This window comes from Sitophilus oryzae, unplaced genomic scaffold, assembly GCF_002938485.1.
Source record: "Sitophilus oryzae breed Bouriz unplaced genomic scaffold, Soryzae_2.0 scaffold_1576_pilon_pilon, whole genome shotgun sequence".
Taxonomy (NCBI): Eukaryota; Metazoa; Arthropoda; class Insecta; order Coleoptera; family Curculionidae; genus Sitophilus; species Sitophilus oryzae.
Window position 1 is genome coordinate 12,612,153 of NW_022146254.1, and position 5,232 is coordinate 12,617,384.

Consider the following 5,232-nt stretch of genomic DNA (forward strand, 5'->3'; position numbering starts at 1 on the left):
AAGATTTATAAATTCCAAGGACTGCTGAGATTGTTAAAAAAAGACGGATTTTTTTGAAAATCAATTTTATTTTTTCCTGACCTGACTTTTTAGAAAATCAAAAAACTAATTGCACATTCTTAACCGCTTTATTAGGGCTATTTGATAGTATTTTTAGATTTTCAAACGAGCTATTAATTTGTGAAATACAGAGGCCAACTTATTTTTTTTAAATACGGACCTGCATTTTTTATTTCAGATTTTGATTCGGTCTCCTGAGTACAATGATATGCGACACTTTATACTTTTTTTTTGTTTTGGGTACCTTAACAACAACAAAACTATTTAATTATTATTTAAAATAATTTTAAGTCCGACTCTGGTTTTTTAAATTATTTAATATGATTATATTCATCGCAACAATATTGATCAGCGCTAATTCACATTTAATAAGGAAAATCGAGCCAATTGAAAGATTCAAATAAATAATGGTCAGGCCAGCGATTTAAAGATATTATTTTTAACTTTTTTTATTGTGAATTTGAAATCTCAGTGTACGATCTAATAATATGCATAATATTAATCGTAGTTATTAGAAATAAATCAACTTCTACAGACTAGTTTCTAATACTAATACATTTTCGAAAGGGTTACCACCCTTCCTATTGCACAAATTTATTATTCGTTCAATTTTATTTATAGCTCTTTGAACATTATCTTCTTCTTATAGTTCCGAATGCATTTTGTACTCTTTATTGTAAATGTTGAAAAATATTGATTTCACTTTTAAAAATGACGTCAAGTAATGCCCCCCTAAAGAAGTATAAATTCTGTATCTCACAAAATTTCAGCTAATTTGAGAATCTAAAAATAAAGTAGCCATGAGAATGCGCAATTAGTTTTTTGATTTTCTAAAAAGTAACGACAGAAAAAATAAAATTGATTTCCAAAAAACTCAGCAATAATTGAAATTTTGAAAACTTCTTTGATGGCATATTGGTGAACATCCCAACAGCGCAACTTTGTCCCAATTTATCCACGTCTGTCTCTATTACTGTTGCCGAGATACCAATGCTCGTACGCTGAATTTGTAGCACCCTGTATCCACAGTGAGTCTTAAAAGGGTGCAAATATTTTTAGGGGTAGTAGATATATTCCTAACCTCACCAGAAATACTCCTACGAGTTTTTTTCGCGATTTTCGCAATTTTTTGAATTTTTTTTTCAAAATTATCTGTTTTTTTAACTTTTTTTAATTTTTAAGCTCGTTTTTAAGTAATTATTAAAAGTCAAGTTTTTAGCAGCTATTGACTATCCAGTTGACGTGAAGACGATTGAGTTTTGATTGCAGATTGATCTATTTAACAATTTAACAAAGTTGTGGAATAGGTGTTTCCGTAGACACTAACTAAAATACCTGATTTGGTTTTATTTGAGATTATACAACTTTTTGTTGTGGAACGACAAAAAAACAAAAAAAAACAAAATAAAAACACTAAATCACCACAATACACCAAAACACTTTTACTTTTACACTGGGCGCGCGTTTCGCTAACCATGTTAGCATCATCAGCAGATGATTATAAACTGTTTATAATCATCCACTGATGATGCTAACATGGTTAGCGAAACGCGCGCCCAGTGTAAAAGTAAAAGTGTTTTGGTGTATTGTGGTGATTTAGTGTTTTTATTTTGCTGTTTAACACCAAAGGTTCCAACCCTCAACGGTAATGTGGAACGATACATTTTTTTTACATTTTATGTGTTTTATAGGATATAGTTGTACAGGGTGGTCGAGATTGGTCTGTTTTAACAGAGAAAACCTATTTCCTGAGTAGATAGAGCAAAACCGACATAGATGTCATGGGTTCGATTTCTGAGACACGTTTAATGACATAAACCGCCTGTTGATATTTTTACTGCCAACTGAGATACGGGGTCTTTTTGAATTTTTTACCATTTTGAAAATTGCCCATAACTTTTTTATTTCACGGAATAATAAAATTCTGTAAAAACGTTCTTAAGGCACTTTTTAAAGAATAATCCAGTGGCGTAGTCAGTTTTTTTCTATGCTTGTTCTTTTTGTTAGAAATAATAAAAAATATAAATTTTTAAACGAAAATTATAGTTGGCTATGAACTTAAAAAAATGCTGCCGTTTAATCCTTTCCAACGATATAAAGTTATGGGTATTTATTTCTAAGAATGACAGAAATATTAGGGTTTTTTATCTTTAATTGGGTAATTATTTTTTTACAATTTTATATTTTATATTATTATTTATCTACATAATCAAAGACTTTTGAAAAGGTAAATTAATATTCTGTATTAGTATTAGTAATTACAATTGAAATCGATACAATAAACAAAGAACAAAACTAAAAAAACGTATTTTTTGAGTGACGAATATAGTTTTCTAAAAAAATCATTAAAGATGTTCAAACTGAGCACCTGCTTGTTAAATACATAATAAACATCTTTTACGCACAGAGTTACATCCATTTATTAGGCGAACTGATATAATAAGTCGAAAAGCTTGCCTAGTAGCCTTCTGTAATTCTTCTCTGGTCCCAATTCTGCAATGGTTTTTATATATTAGGTCTTCTAATTTCCTCCATAAAAAAGTCAAAAGAAGTTAAATCATAGGACCTAGCAGGCCCAGGGGCAATCATAGGGCCCCAAGATATGGGGCCCCTTGTTCCAATCCATTTCTCTTTAAATTCTCCACTTAATAGTTCTATTGTAACCATGGCGTTTTAATTGTAATTGGTAATACTAATATAGAATGTTGATTTACCTTTTCAAAAGTCTTTAATTATGCAGATAAATAATACTATATAATATCAAACCAGGTCTCTTTGGGACTAATGGAGGCATTTTTTAAATTTCACTATAAACTTGAAATATCGAAAGTCACAATCTCTACTTACTAACTTTGTAAACCCGTTTCTGATTGGTCTACAACTCTAGAACAAAACACATCCAAGTCTTCAGACAAAAGAGGTTAAATTTTAAAGTTAGTGTCGACTTATTTGACACGGCCAACTGGGGATTGGTCGCGGCCAGAATGAGTCCAATTAGGGAGTAGACAAAGGAGTTTGTTTCGTGCCGGTGCAGTCAGAAGTTTTATTAAAACCCGCCGAGGTGTAATAACTTTTAATTTGGCCGCGTTTTACCCGAAATAGGAGGTATTCCTAGCATGAAATTAAAAAACGGTGTAGCTTATTATATAAATCGTTGTACCTCGTTCGGGTCATTGTGGGCTTTCATTTTAAACTTAATTAAAAATTCAGAAAGGGCGTTTTGTTGAATTTTTGCTTAATAACCTGAAATTTCTGTACCTATTAGGTCGACATCATTAAAAGCTTAAATGATACTGTTTTTTTTTTGGTTTAAATAATGAATAAATTATGTTACTTGAAAGTTGAAGTAATAAAATATGATCCTCTATGTGTATTTCGCCACTGCAAGAAAATCTACATAAAGCCGTTTTCTCTTCCGATCATATAGTAATTTGTATTATATTATTATAGTTCATATAATCAAGTCATCGACGTAAACATGCATTTAGAAAAATTTAAATATGGCATTTTAAATATTGCAATGTTGACCACGCTATGACTTAGATAAGTGCAAATATCTTCAGGGCTGGCAGATTTCGATAAAAGAAACATATTTTCAATTTATCGTTTTTCAAATAAGTCCAAAATAATCGAGTTATTTCACTTTGAAAATTTCCAATAAAAATGATTTTTTGCTTAAATTTTGAAAATCACTGGATCTTTTCTGTCTTTTTTTTCTTATAAATTTAAACTACTACCTATGTTGCCATATTATCAAGAAATTATGTTTTTTAACTAAAAACTAAAAAAAATCACAAAATTTCTTTCAAAAAATTCCAAATTTTCAATTCTTTTTCCGCAAAAAAAAACTCATAATCGTATTTCTGGAGTCGAAATAAACTACCCCTAAAAATATTGACACTTACTTAAGACTCACCCTGTATATTTATTCTGGTATCATTAGTGCTTGAAAAACATAGCTAGTATTAATAAAGTTAAATTCACTCCAGTTTTTAACTACTTTTCGTATAAACTGTTTTTAACCAAAGTGTTAAAAAAGAAATAGCAGGGCAATAAAAATGGAATTCTATATGCAGAATTTATGCTGAATCTAATTCTGTACAGAAAATTGGGCTTTTCAATTAAAAAAAACAACTTTGCCATTACTTTATTTGGGACACCCTGTATACAATAAAATATTTTAGGATATGCACCTTTATAAACCATACAACATCTATATTAAACTTTTTTCATATCTTCGTCAACGACGACGTTATTGGACTTTCTCAGACTAATTGGCCACCCTGTATATTTTTCTCTATTAATTTTTATATCAAATATTTTGAAATATGTGAAATATAAATAAAAATGATATTTTTTAATTAAATCAAAATGAAAAGTAATTTAATATTAATTCAAATATGTTTATTTTGTTAAACAATTCTTATTAGTCTTATTCATAATTTATAATAACGGGAGATTTATTTATGGATAAATGTCGTAATAGTTTTAATAAAAAAATGTGACGAAAAAAACTGAAGGTCCCACCGAGATTTGAACTCGGATCGCTGGATTCAGAGTCCAGAGTGCTAACCATTACACCATGGGACCTGCGTGCTCAATCCAGTTTCGCTACAGGTTATAATACCTGTTTAATGCTCTAAACTTGCTCTATTTATGTTTCAATATATTTTAAAAATTATTGTTAATAATATATCGAAATATTTTATAATATAATGTGTAATTAAGGTGTAGTTTTGATAAATTGTCTTAAGAGAATAATTCAAATGAAATATTTAGTAAGAGTAATATAGAAATTTATTAATTTAAATACTGTAGAATAAATAGATTGTTAGTCAAGTCAGTTTTTACTCTGAACTCTGACAGATAAAAAAATTAATTTTTCATAAGCGTTGTTTGCTTTTCAAAAATCACATATGGTGTAGCTTTATCAAACAACATTTTGATGAACTTTCCATAATATAAATATAATCTACTAGCGTGTACCAGCGACTTCGTTCGTGTCGAATTAATCATTTGTAATGGTGATGATAAAGCAAAGCAAGAATTTTCATTAACATACAAACTGGATAAAATTTTCTCACATTTATGTCAGCATGAGAAAATACAATATGGCGATATTATTATATAACTTGGTAATATTTGAGATGTTGTTTCATCTCGTTGGAATTT

At 29.2% G+C, this 5,232-nt stretch overlaps 1 non-coding gene across 1 annotated transcript; it reads right to left on the reverse strand.

Moving 5' to 3' along the window:
- Positions 1-4,578: 4,578 nt before the first annotated feature.
- Positions 4,579-4,650, reverse strand: Trnaq-cug. The gene has a single exon. It is a non-coding gene; the product is annotated as a tRNA-Gln (tRNA).
- Positions 4,651-5,232: the final 582 nt, after the last annotated feature.